Below are 14,970 nucleotides of genomic sequence, written 5' to 3' on the forward strand. Positions count from 1 at the left end.
TAAATTAGATCTTAGAACAGCTTACAACAAGGGCTTCTATTAAGTTACAGGGATCACAATGGGTGCCTGCTCCTGCAGCCCCACTGGTATATTGCCCATTCAATGGAGGTGCACCAATATTTCTAAATAGTCTCCAACTACCTTCTCCATATGTCCTTGACAGAAGGTAGATATTCATGCTTCTGAGATGCTTTGAAGCATAAAATCAAACAGAAACAATAAAAGCTATCTTTGTCTTATTTTGCTGTTGGACCTGGTAGTAACTTTGTGTAAATCCAACTTAAAGATCATTGCCTGCCTTATAAGCAGTCCAGCCCATCTTGAATTTTTGACATACTGGACCACTTAAACTCTTTTTCAAAATCTGGTCAGCTATGCACTTCCTATCTTCTCTGTTTTATTTCATACCATTGGTACAATTGATATGTACAGACTGTTGTATTCCCTGATGATACTATTGTGCAGTTTTTTCAGATGGTTTCAGATCTATCACATACAGGAAATCTTTGTGAGTTAGGTAGATTTTCTAAGTTGCATATTGTTACATCCCACACTCACTGCAAGAACATCTATGTCATCCAAATAACTTTTGGGTCTTTTGGTTCTTCTGTTCTGATGAGTCGCCAAAACAAAATTTCTCCAGATTCATTCCTGAATTTAATAAAACAGTGCTTCGATGGTGTTTTCTGCTAACATCTACTGCTATTTTCCTGTATCATTCTACATGGGTTGTTTGGGATTGTATGAGAGCTTAACATGCCCTTTTGGGGACTGCTCATCCATCTTTGATGTCCATTTGTCATCCAAGTCTCACCTGTGGCTCCAAGAAGAAGCTGTATACAACATGCTCAGCTTGAACTAGCTTGATGATAACTAACCAATAGGCTTCAAATCCATCAGTGAGGTAGGAGGATATATAACCTATGCATGTGAAGACTTCCCCCAGTGAGAATGGGTAGATGAGAACATCCCTGAAGGTAGCTGAACTGTGGAATGCTTAGATAATGTGGAGACATTGAAGGTGACTAAGTCATCCACTTCATCTTAGCTATTGCCAGTCTTCTTGGCTTGCCACTAGATTTGGATGACTGTGAAATACTTCAATTAAATCCCATTCACACACAAGTCAAGACATCTGCAATATCATTGGTCCTCTTAGAAAACAAAGGATGAATAACATGATTGTGTATAAGCTGAATAGCTGTCCAAAGTATTCTGAGTTCCTCCTTGTTGATCACAATATGTTGCTAGGTTCTGGAATAAATCAGAGTTCATCTCACTCAAAGATAGGATTCCAGAAATGTTCTTTGAGACTGGATACAACAAAACCAAGGTATTCACTTCACTTTTCCCAACTTAATTGTTAGACTTTATGATGTAGATTAAATATGAATAGTCCTTTGTCACTAAATTCTTGAGTCCCTTAAGTCCTAACCCTTTAATTGACAGCAATGGAATTTTTTTTTCATTTATTTCTTGTAGAAAGATGGGAGTACATGGGTTTCCTGGATCTACTGTCCTGATCAATAGTATATCTCATAAAATCTTTACTCTCACTTCTATGTGGAATCCTATGAGTTCAAGTGGATGGATTCACACATGACTTGTTGTCAAGCTTATTAGATGATGTCAATCCCCATCTCAATTCTGGTTTCATAATTCAGTCTTGTGAACATCAACTCCGTATAATTGAGAGTGCACATCATTCATGTCTTCAAATTTGACCCCTAAGATCTCCAAGTAGAACATCCTTTTCCTATAACATCTTGATCTTTATTCCTGAGCATCACACTTGGTTTTTTGCCTGATTTCTATGGCCCATCCATAGTTAAATGTTGGATCTAAACTGAACCTTCCCTAGTTAAGAGTATTCCTTGCCACTTGAAAATCACACATAAATTGGATTACTCTTTTCCACCAACTAATCAAAATGCAGTACCTTTCGTTTGTATTAAAGACTAATTATCTTTAGGAGTATACCATACTTCTATGTACTTGCAATCTAGCTTCCTCTGCTTTAGATTTTATTACTATTCTTACTAATCTCTGTAGTTTACTGTTCACTTGAATTAATAAATTCAAAAGATTTCCCCCTTTCCATTGCATGGCAAACTAAATAAAGTTAGCATATGCTTACTATAGTATACTACAATTACTATAGTATACTACAATTGCCTTTTAGTCTCTGCAAACATCATTGCCATATGACTTCAGGCTTTACATTTTTTTTTATGCTGTTTACAATATCATAAGCTGTGCGTTTGGATTTTTTACTTTTTTTTTCCATTCCACAAATATGTGCTGTGTAGTAGTGCTTTGTTTCTGTTTCAGAACCAGATATCTCATTTGTTTTTGCCCCAGAAGAAGGAATGCGTGTCCTTTCCTGGAAAAACCCTAACTTGGGCCTGTGGTTCCCCTGTGTTACAACTCCATCAATAAATAGCTACTCCTGGTCCTTCAATTAAATGTGTTTTGCCCCCTTCCAGGTCACTCCTGAAGCTCCGTCTTCAGGTATTCCTTCATTAGAAGTATTTAACCCAGGCGCCTAGGTGGCACAGTGGATAGAAGCACCTGCCCTGGAGTCAGGAGTACCTGGGTTCAAATCGAGACTCAGACACTTAATAATTACCTAGCTGTATGGCCTTGGGCAAGCTACTTAACTCCATTTGCCTTGCAAAAAAAACCTTAAAAAAAAAGTATTTAACCCTCTATAGTATCCTTTTATCCTCAATAAGAGACCAATTTCCAAGTACCTTTCTGAAGCTATCATAAATTTAGTAGGGTCAGGCACCTTACAGGAAACAATCAAGATTTTTTTTTCTCTTATCACCTCTTTATGTGATTTTGTGGTGTTTTGAAGAGTTATGCTGTATTCATGTAGCACAACTTATAAATATATATATATATATATATATACACATATATACATGCAGCATAACCCCTCAAAATATCAAAATCATTTCACAAGATACTCTTCAACATCCTTGTCTTTTAAATCATGGGACGCATCTATAACTCGGAATCCTCTATCTAGATGTTAGTACATTGCAAATCAGTGGTCTAGGAATATTTCAATCCAAATTACTCAGTTTCATACATGTAACATTGCAATTTAATAAATATTAGTACTTAGTTATTAAAACAAGGAGTAGATAAGAGGAATTGGTCTGTCTTAAAAGGAAACATGGGGAAAATTGATTGTTCAATCATATTTTAAAGAAAAAGATCAGTGAATTCCTGCCAAAACAGAACATCCAAGATAGAGAATTCTAGACAAAGAATCTCTCCAGTGTTTCCCTTCAAAGGTAAAAGGACACCCAATTACATCCCAGACTAAGTCTCCAAAGTATAAAACCTGCATCTTCCTCCTTATCTTATATTTCAAGACTGGATGCTCAAAGACTGTTGAAACAACTTCATTGGTATCTAGGAATAAGCCAGTGACTTCCTGCTCCTAACATGGTGACTTCTGAGACCTCACTGCAATTCTTACTAACAATCAGATGACTGAATTAGCCTTTAGAAAGGCATTTATTGAAATTATATAGTAAGAACAGTTGGTGCAAATATTCTCCCCATAAACCCCAGATATGCAAACTCCGCATATATGGGAAAAATAGGTTCAAATAATATAATGGTAATACTTTAACATGTGTTAATACATGTGATGAAAAGTATCTTAGAACTGCTGGACCTTCAGGGCTGGAAAGTCCTTTCTTCATAAAATTCTTATGCAATTTATGACCCGGAATATGACCCTGAGTGAATTTTCTTCCACTGCTAGGCTAGACAATCTCATAGCAATTGCCTTGATTTGCTTCCCAACAGACACCTGTAGCTTTGGGCTCAACTGTATTGCTTGCCTGGGGTACTTCAAAAAGAACTCAGCCTAGAATAGGCAAACCTGTTCAGTTCTGCTCCCTCAGACCTTGGCTTTTCTGATTTATCATTCCACTATTTATCATCGAATCCCATAGATGGGAGAACAGATGTGTTCATATTCTTTTCTTAATGTGGGTTTTTATGAATATCTCTTGTTTTTATATCCACTATATTTGACCCTGTGTTCCTCTCATTCTTTCCTCCCAGATAGCTATCCTAAATGTCAAAGATTTTTATAGAAAGAAAAGAAATAAAAATGAACATAACTAATTGATATTTTTTAAAGAAAGATTTTATTGATTTTTGAGTTTTACAATTTTTCCCCCATTCTTGCTTCCCTCCCCCACCCCCCCACAGAAGGCATTCTATTAGTCTTTACATTGGTTTCATGTTATACATAGATATCAGTTGAATGTGATGACAGAGAAATATCCTTAAGGAAGAAAAATAAAGTATGAGATAGTAAAATTACATAATAATCATACATTTTTTTCTAATTTGACAGTAATAATCTTTGATCTTTGTTCAAAGTCCATAATTCTTTCTCTGGATACAGATAGTATTCTCCATTGCAGAGAGCCCCAAATTGTCCCTGGTTGTTGCACTGAAGGGATGAGCACCTTCAAGGCTGATCATCACCCCCATGTTGCTATTAGGGTATACAATGTTTTTTGGGTTCTGCTCATCTCACCCAGCATCAGTTCATGCAAATCTGTCCAGGCTTTCCCTGAATTCCCATCCCTCCTGGTTTCTAATAGAACAATAGTGTTCCATGACATACATATATACCAGTTTGTTAAGCCATTCCCCAAATGAAGGACATTCACTTAATTTCCAATTTTTTGCCACCACAAACAGGGCTGCTATAAATATTTTTGTTCAAGTGATGTTTTTACCCTTTTTCATAATCTTTTCAGGGTATAGACCCAGTAATGGTATTTCTGGGTCGAAGGGTATGCATATTTTTGTTGTCCAAGGGGCATAATCTCAAATTGCTCTCCAGAAAGGTTGGATCAGTTCACAGCTCCACCAACCATGTTTTAGTATCCCAGATTTCTCACATCCCTTCCAACATTGATCATTGTCCTTTCTGGTCATATTGACCAGTCTGAGAGGTGTGAGGTGGTATCTCAGAGATGCTTTAATTTGCATTTCCCTAACAAGTAATGATTTGGAGCAATTTTTCATATGACTATGGATAGCTTTGATTTCCTCATCTGTAAATTGCCTTTGTATATCCTTTGACCATTTGTCAATTGAGGAATGGCTTGTGTTTTTGAAAATTTGACTCAGTTCTCTGTATATTTTAGAAACGAGTCCTTTGTCAGAAATACTAGTTACAAAAATTATTTCCCAATTTACTACATTTCTTTTGATCTTAGCTACAGTCTTTTTTCCTTTGCAAAAGCTTTTTTAATGTAATCAAAATTATAATTGATACATTTTTTAAAAATCTGAAAATACAACATTCCATACTCATAGATTTCTCATCTCTAAAAAATATACAAAGGAAGTATCTTCAAAGTTCTTCTATGGGACCATGTTTGTTTTTTGCATTTTTGCAACATTTCATCTTCAATTATTTTGTACATATTTATGGTTTATTTTTATAAAACACTAATTGTAAAAATGCTGCTTTTCTACATTGTTTGTATACATTGTTTCTTCTCAGTAGAAAATCATGCAACTGTTTTGAAAGAGTCCAATAGAAATGTATTTAATATAACCTCAACTGGGCTGTCACTGCTGCCAACATTATGAATTCTTCCTTATCAACTCACAATCTCACTCTTCTATCTCTTCTAGATCGTTATATCCCTCCTCAAATCTTGTATAGCTCCCTTCTCTCATCTCAGCTGAGAACTTTGCCTCATATTTTACAGAAACAATTAAGGCTATTCTCTGTGAATTCTCTCTTCTCAATTCTTGCTGATTTCCTATCACTCAAATAGGAGTGATAATGATACTGGCCCATTCCGTACCAAGGTTAATCCCCTCTCCTGCAACAGATGGTCTCCTCATTCATCCCTTCTCTGACTTATTTTCTCCCTGTCTGTGGCTCAATTCCTAGTGCTTAAACTATGTCCTTATCTAACCCATTTTTTTTTTTAGGTTTTTGCAAGGCAAATGGGGTTAAGTGGCTTGCCCAAGGCCACACAGCTAGGTAATTATTAAGTGTCTGAGACCAGATTTGAACCCAGGTACTCCTGACTCCAGGGCTGGTGCTTTATCCACTAGGATGCCTAGCCACCCCCTTATCTAACCCATCTTGAAAGAAACTTGATCCTTCCCTCCCTGCCATCATATTATATTTCTTCTGTTTTGTAGCTAAATTCCTCAAAAAGACTCATCTGTATTAGGTGGCTTTATTTTTTTCTCCTCCAACTCTCTTCTTGATCCCTTATAATTTTGCTTCTGATTTATCATTCTGCCAAAACTTCTGCCAAAGATAAATGATCTTAGTTACCAGATCCAATGGGCCTTTTCTCCATCCTCATTCTCTTTGACTACTCTGCAGGCTTTGATATTGTTGATCACTCTCTCCTGCTTGATACTTAATTCTCTCTAGCTTTTGAGGATTTTTTGATTCTCCCCCATCTTTGTGACTGCTCCTTTTCAATCTCCTATGCTAAATCCTCTTCCATTCCACTCTAACCATATTCCCTTTGGATTCTGTTTTGGGCCCCCTTCCTCTATACCACTTCACTTGGTGATCTCATGTTTCCATGAGATTTTAATTTAATTTAATTACTGTCTCTGTGCTGATGATTCTCAAGTCTATTGTATCTCAGACTCTGTTGACCTCCAATCTCACATCTCCAACTTCAGACACCAATTTGGATATTCAATAGACATCAATATGTCCAAAATTGAATGTATTATTTAATAACTCCTAAACCTTTCCTACTATTACTTTCTACCATGGTAAGAATTAACACGATTCTCCTAGTTCCTCAGGCTCTCAACATAGAAGTCATCCTGAAGTCCTCACTTATCAACTCCCCTCCCCCTACATCTCCCATTGATTTTGTCTTTACAACATCTCAAATATCTTTCTTCCTTTGACATTGCCACCACTCTGAAACAGGCCCTCATCATTTCACACCTGAACAGTAGCCTGCTGGTGGGTCTGCCTGCTAGTCTGTCCTCACTTAATAATTTTCCTAAAGTACAAGTCTGCTCATGTCATGCCTCCCACCCTCAATAAACTCAAAATACTGACGTCCTATTGCCTCCATGATAAAATGCAAAATTATGTTTGGTGTTCATACCCCTTCATAATCTAGGCTTCTATCTTTCTGGTCTTCTTCCACCTTACTCCCCATCATGTACTCTGCAATCCAGTAGCACTGACCTCCTTTTCCACAAATAAGACTCTCTTTTGGACTGTCTCTCTGATCTAGAACACCTTTATCTGACCTCCTTGATTTCTCAACTAAATGTCTATAGAAGGCCTTTACCAATTCCTCTTAATTCCAATGTCTTACTTCTGTTGAATATTTCCTATTTATCCTATATATAACATGTTTTATATATTTTTGTTTGCATGTTGTCTAACCCATTCTATTGAAATCTCTTTGAAGGCAGACTGTCTTTTCCTCTTTTTGTATCCCTAGACCTTATCAGAGTGCCTGGTACATAGGCAAATAATAAATATTTATCAACTTGTTGTAGATGAGAATTAGGGTCTCCAATTAAAGATTGAATATCAAGAGTTTCTTTGAATAGCAAATGAATTCACATCCCCTGGAATTTAAAATTGCTCAGGATTTATTATAGAAGGCTTACAAAGTATACAAATTAAAAGCATTTTGAAGACAGAAATGAATAACAAAAGGTTAGATAAGGTTGCATGTAAGACAGAGACAGATAGAAATAGGAAAGAGAAAGGAAGATAGCTGGGTAGAGCCAACTGGCCCTGAGAGCATGCCAGCCCTTAGGGGAACCTAGGCCAGATTTTGATAGTCTTTCCCATTATCTGGGTACTGGACACAAAGGGGAAATCTCTCCTCCCCTTACACCAAAACCAGGTAGAAGACTGAAAGCTGGGGGTTGAGAATGATGAGACAGGGTACAAATTTTACATTTAAGAATGGAACAATAGGAGTTAATTTACATCTCAGGAGCAGATGGCATGCTACACTTTAACAAATTTTAACAGCCTAAAAGATTACAAGATTTGTCTCTAATCAAAGCATATCCTCTGCATCATTTTCCCCCTCCAATTATTTGGGACCCAGATTCATTTAGGCCTTTCAGAGTCCATTTGGAAGTGAATGCATTGCAGTGGGAATTCAACTGAGGCAAAGTTCATGGGATGTTGATGATCTGGAAGGACTGGAACAAATGGTTGGCATCCTGCAGCGGCTGCTATTAGAGATGTACAGAGAAATGAAGCTTGGGGGTGGGGTGAAGAAATGAGAAAATAAAACCAGAGAGAGCCTATATAAAAGAAGCCCAATAAGTAGGGAAAAACTAGAAGGTCTATAAAGAATAAGAATTAGGGGTGGCTAGGTGGCGCAGTGGATAAAGCACCAGCCCTGGAGTAAGGAGTACCTGGGTTCAAATCTGGTCTCAGACACTTAATAATTACCTAGCTGTGTGGCCTTGGGCAAGCCACTTAACCCCATTTGCCTTGCAAAAACAAACAAAAAAAGAATAATAAGAATTATACTTTATGATCCTAAGCCAGTATCAGAATACTTTTCATAAGAACATGGGCTCCAATATAACAGATTCATTAATGGTTGCCACATTAAGTTGTAACCAAAAGCTCAAAAATAGCATAAACCAATGCACTGAATAATTTTAAAACTGCACAGAAATTCTAGCTGAAGAATGAATCTCTCCTTTAAAATAGACCAATAGACCAAAAATAGGCCAATAGGGGTGGCTAGGTGGAGCAGTGGATAGAGCACCAGCCCTGCAGTCAGGAGTACCTGAGTTCAAATCTGGTCTCAGACACTTAATAATTACCTAGCTGTGTGGCCTTGGGCAATCCACTTAACCCCATTTGCCTTGCAAAAACCTAAAAAAAAAAAATAGGCCAATAGTCATCCTGATATAAAAGTAATCATGTTGATATTTTTTTTCCTCAGGGAACTTGTTGTGATAAAGAATCACATCCTATATCAAAAATGCCAAAACTTAATACTTATCAATTATTAAAGATTTAGAAGATAGAGGTCCAGTGGTTCAGTCTTATATTTAATTATTGTGATTATGATTATGGCAATTTGCTATTAAAGAGCACAGAAGGATATGAGTACATGTTGCCTTATGTATTCGATGTCCTTTACAGTAGAGGTTCCACATAATCCTTTTCAATGAGCCAAGTTCCAGGTTTGCCAGGTGAGTACTTCCTTTAAAAGAATCCTACCTCAGCTGAGGCTGTGATGTTCTCTAAAGGCTATTCACTCCATCTGCATAGGTTTAATGGCTTCATTGGCATATTTTTGTCTTTCTATTTTAACATACCTGATTTCAGACAGATCAATTATCAGTATATTGTAATATAGTAATTAACTATCACCAGAACTGTGAAAAGAGGGGCCGGGAGACTTTTTTTTTAGATTTTTCCAAGGCAATGGGGTTAAGTGACTTGCCCAAGGCCACACAGCTAAGTAATTATTAAGTGTCTGAGACCAGATTTGAATACTGTGCCACCTAGCCACTTCCTGGGAGACTTTTAAAAGGAAAAGTTCCCCCCTTGTGTTTAAAGGGAAAAATGCTAAGTTGAAGAGTACTAAAGACAATCAAGAGTGTGCCAGGCTGTAATTTGGTATCAACAAAGAGATCCAGAGGAAAATCATATTTCAATTGTTACTCATGGACCTAAGAACAGTGCTGTAAATGAAATACAATAAGCAAAATCTGAGAAGCAAAAAATAAAATAATCCTCATTCACATTTAGAACTGGATTTTTTATAAAAGCAACCTTTTTTTCAATCAACCCATTTAGTTATTAACCATGTTTAAAATCAATACATATCATTGCTTTCAGAATTCTTTAAAATCATTAGAAAATCTTAAGTGATTGGGGTGACTAGGTGGCACAGTGGATAGAGTACCAGCCCTGCAGTCAGGAGTACCTGAGTTCAAATCTAACCTTAGACACTTAAATTGCCTAGCTGTGTGACCTTGGGCAAGTCACTTAACCCCATTGCAATGAATAAACAATATTTCGATTATTATTTTATACATTTAGTAATATTTGGAATCCTAGTGGTGAGTCTTGGTTTTGATATTTCCCTTTCATTATCCTTACAAACCCAAGTTTTTATGTCCTACCCCTCATCTAGAGGGCAAAAGGTGAACTTCCTTCCCATCCTTATGGGACCCGAAATTAGATAGAGGGTGAAGCCTAAGGAGATCAGGATATAAATTTTACATTAAGCAATGAAACAATGGTAGTCCCTTTACATCTCAAGAGTGGGAGACCTCTCCCCAATTTAACAAGATTAAACAGTCTTTAAGATTACAAATTTTGTTTCTGCTACATTCATAATTCTCTACTTCTAGTCAATTTACATCAAGAGCAGGAACCCTCCACCCAATTTAACAAGATTCTAGTCTTCAAGATTGCTAGTTCACAATTCTCTTCATCTTTTCCCTGTACCATTCCCCCCCTCAGAATTTTTTGAGACCCAGATTCTTCTGGGCCTTTCAGAGTCCATTTGGATATGAATGCATTGCAGAGAAAACTTGAGTCAGGGTCCAGAAAATGATTGGCTGGTACAGCTGGTTTGGCATACTGCAGAGGCTTGTCTCAAAGATATACAGCTATATATTTTCTCTATATAGAGAAAACAAAACAAAAAGGGGGAAAAATTGAGTAAGCAAAAACCAGAGATATTGTAACACAGAAGGCTATTTAACAGATTCAATAATTAGGAAAAAATTAGGTCTATAGAGGAAGAATTATACTTTATGATCCTAAACCAGTGAGTATGGGTTCCAGCATAACACAGATTTGTTATTAGCTACATTGTTTTAACCAAAGCTCAAAAATAGTAAACAAATGTACTGAATAAGCATTTTAAAAACTGCATGTGCCCAAAAAGTAATTTTTCAACAAAACTTTCTATTTTAGTTTGGCCATGTTTAGAATGAACAAAAATTCTAGTTGGAGAATGGATCTCTCTTTTAAAGTAGATAAAAAAATAGATCAATAGGTATTATCCTGATATAATATCCTTAAGGGAACTTGGTGTGATAAAAATTCACATTCTATGGTAAAAGGCCAAGACAAAATACTAGACAATTATTTAAAATTTAGAAGATAGCACTCCAGTGGCTCACTCTCATACTTAATTATGATGCACCTGGAATGATTATTGCAATGCAGAGAAGGACATGAGGACATGTCACCTTATGAAGTCATACAGACAATCCTTTTCAATGAACCAGGAGAGGGATTCCTTTAAGAGAATCCTATCCGAGTTGAGGCTAGGGCCATTCTTTCAGGTCACTTACTCCATCTGCAGCTTTAATATCAAACCCCATAGGGCTAATAGCTTCATTGGCATATTGTCTTTCTATTTTAACATATCTGATGTCAGACAGGTATTACAATATATTACAATGTATTATAGCAATTGCCTATAACCAGAGCTTCAGGTGATTTGAATACTAAGGAGAACCAAGAGTGTGTCAGGCTGTAATTTGGTATAAGCGATCCAGGGAAAAAAATTATAATTCAATTGTTGCCCATGTACCTAAGTGTTGAGTCCCTTTCCCCAGGAGAGTGTTGAAGGGGTGGGAGACAAGAAAGACAAGTTGTCTCTGTAAACCAAGAACTCCATTTATTTACCAAAATACAAGTGCTTAAATATCCTCCCCAGTCCCTTAACATATGATAAAGAGACAAAGATTACAAAACTTTCTTCCTTTACCAACAAAAGACCTTGTGAAATTATTGACAGTGTATTATCAATATTGATTTAACATCAAAAATAAGATAACAAAATTTAGTACTCTATTTCTCTCCCAAAAGAAATCAGTAAATATGATTCAATATTCCCAAATTCCTTGACTTACAATTTATCCTAATTATATTTTCTTTATTAATAATACATATAAATTCTCAAGACTTTTTACAGAACTTTCAAAGTTGACTAAATTACTCTCATTTAGCTCTCAGTTTCTTTTTTAAATTCAAAGTGGTGACCTTTTCCTACCAAAGACCTTTCCTTCATTTTTTCAAAGCCTCTTGAGGGGGGGGGAAGTCTACTCAAACTTTGCAACTTAAGCTTTCAAATGGTATAAGGGCTCAGATCCCAACTTCATTAATTACTTAATTTTAAATTACACCTTTTCAAGTGATTAAATTCAAAACCCAAACTAAAAGGAGTAACATTTAACTCAGATAACTTTAACTATTTCAGATCTGAATTATACACATACACACACACACATAAACACAAGAGTTTAGACACAGACAGAGCTCTTTAGAATAAAGATTTCAAATTTACCAAAGTGAGATTTTTGGATACTCTGGCTGGCACCAAATCTCAGAATATAGAAACATTTTTCCTACCTCTCCAGGCCAGTGGAGAGATTTGAAAACTTCCCATTGAGTTTTAAACACACACACACACACACACACACACACACACACACACACACACACACACATTTATATTATATTTTTTGAATGTACCAATTAAGACCAGTCAAAAAATAATTTTTAGAATCAATCAGAATTTCTTGAAGAACCTCATATATTCATTAAGATTTTGAAATACCCAATCAATAGTTAAAATTGATTGCATTCTTAAGTAACTTTATAAAGTTCAAATCCAGTTACTCTATTAGAGATATTAGTTATTAGCATAGGCTTCATTAAAAGATGACATTTGAATTTCCTAGTCCCAGAAAAAGTTATTTTTTTCCTTTTTCTTAATTTACCATGAGGCTTCTCATCAATTTACCCATTTCCCTTCCCCCTCCCAAGGGTAGGACTTTCTCAGCCCACCTAATGTTTTTAGGGAATGGGGCTTGGAATTGAAAACATGGTCATTGCCCAAGCCTCCCCCCAAACCAGGAAGAAGGCATGAGGGTTCCCCTATTTTAAACAATGGTGTTAAAACAAGTTTTGGGGAATCTTACCCTTCCTGCAGTGAAGCATACATTCCATCTGAGACATAGGTTTGAGTTTCAAAGTTCTAAAAAGGAAGATTTTTTCCTTCTCCCTCCCCCCTCCCCCTGAAGAGGGTGGGGGGCCACAGAAAATGAGAGAGAGCATTTCAAAGAGATAGAGAATTCCACCCAAAGATAATTTCTAGGAGGTAAGGTATTTTGCTTTTGTCAAATCTAATTCCTTCCAAGGAGCTATCACACAGCTGGGGCAATGGAAGTCTTTGGTACCAAGTTTTCCCCATGTTTTGATTCTCCTAAACTTCTAGATAGGCAAACATGCCAGTCAAACATAGGCCAAAAGTCCTTCCTCAGCAACCCACTACTCCACAGTTGGGGGTGACACCTCAGGGCTGCCAAAAACTGGTCGTCAGCCTGAACAAAAGACAAGGTAAGCCCACATAAGGGCAGCTGAAACACCAATTAGGACCTGGTCAAGTCTGAGCCAGGCCTCTGCTAATCTCTCAACATCAACCTGATATCACTATTGGGGGGGGGGGGGGGAGAGAAGTGTAAGCAGGGAACAAAACACAGAGGAAGGAGGGCTAAATGTCCAATCATTTTCCTACCTTTCTAAAAATATATGGTCTAAAAGAGTGTTTCTCACCTAAGGAACTTGATCCAGTTTCCCCAAGTCTGGGCAGAGATTTCTCCTGGCTGGCTTGCCTATGAGGAATCATTATTCAGATTCATGAAAACAAGGGTGGAAATAAAACAGAAATTTATTAAAAAGAAGTTACAACACATAAGAAAATGTAGAGACAGAGACAAAAGAACAGTCAAGTAGAGCTGACTGGGCCAACAAGTTCAGAAGACAGGCGTGGAGTCCAACCCAGGTTTTTATGTCTTGCCCTTCATCCAGAGGCCAAAAAGGTGAACTCCCTTCCCATTCTTATGGGGACCTGGAATTAGATAGTGGGAGATCAAGGATATAAATTTTGCATTAAACAATGGTAGTTCTTTTACATCTCAAAAGTAGGAGACTGCCACCCAATTTGACAAGATTCAAAAGTCTTTGATTACAAATTTTAGGGGTGGCTAGGTGGCACAGTGGATAGAGGACCAGCCCTGGAGACTGGAGTACCTGAGTTCAAATTTGGCCTCAGACAATAATTACCTAGCTGTGTGGCCTTGGGCAAGCCACTTAACCCCATTTGCCTTGCAAAAACAAGCAAAAATAAAAAAAGATTACAAATTTTGTTTCCGTTATATTCATAATTCTCTGTTTCAAGTCAATTTACATCTCAAGAGCTGGAACCCTCCACCCAATTTAACAAGATTCAACAGTCTTTAAGAGTGTTAGTTCACAGTTCTCTTATCTTTTCCCTGTGTCAACATAACCTAAAGATTTCTCTATACTTACAGACCCACACATACACACACCCAAACTAGCTGAAAACATCCCACAATCAGGACATACTTTCACTAACCTTCTCTGTTTGCAATTACTGGGAGGGAAGAAATCCACAATTTTGACTGCTTTAAAATTAAACATATAATAAGATTCTTATGTTAACATCTTATTTACTTAGAACACAACCAAACAATAAAAAGGTTTCCTTAACTTAAGGCAGATCTTATAACTCAATATCTTTTACATTTTGTTTTATATGCTTATTTACCTCTATCCCAAACCTACTTCTAGTTTCAAAAAGAAAATGAGAATTTCCAAGGATTCAATCTGAAAATTTTAAAACCCCAATTAACTCTTATTTGTGCCATGGATGCCAGGCAATGTTACATTTACAACGAACAAGATTTCAATTTGAAATATTTTCTTACTTTCAAATAAAAATGTTAACTAGATTTTGCTTTAATCTTATATATATGATATATTTATAATTTTATAATATGTAAATGCATATATTCTCTTCCATAAACATGTGATGAGAGACAATGTTATCACAACTTTCTTCTTCAACAAAAGGCCTAAAACAAAGTTCACAGAAT

The 14,970-nt window shown here is 36.6% G+C and overlaps 1 protein-coding gene across 1 annotated transcript in view; it reads left to right on the forward strand.

Moving 5' to 3' along the window:
* Window positions 1–1,296: 1,296 nt before the first annotated feature.
* CETN3 (centrin 3) overlaps window positions 1,297–14,970 on the forward strand; it is a 147,683-nt gene continuing 134,009 nt past the window's right edge. The window contains exon 1 of the mRNA XM_074207074.1: window positions 1,297–1,333. The gene's annotated coding sequence lies outside the window, so the exon portion shown is untranslated. The remainder of the gene's footprint in view (window positions 1,334–14,970) is intronic.

This window comes from Macrotis lagotis, chromosome X (genome assembly GCF_037893015.1).
Source record: "Macrotis lagotis isolate mMagLag1 chromosome X, bilby.v1.9.chrom.fasta, whole genome shotgun sequence".
Taxonomy (NCBI): domain Eukaryota; kingdom Metazoa; phylum Chordata; class Mammalia; order Peramelemorphia; family Peramelidae; genus Macrotis; species Macrotis lagotis.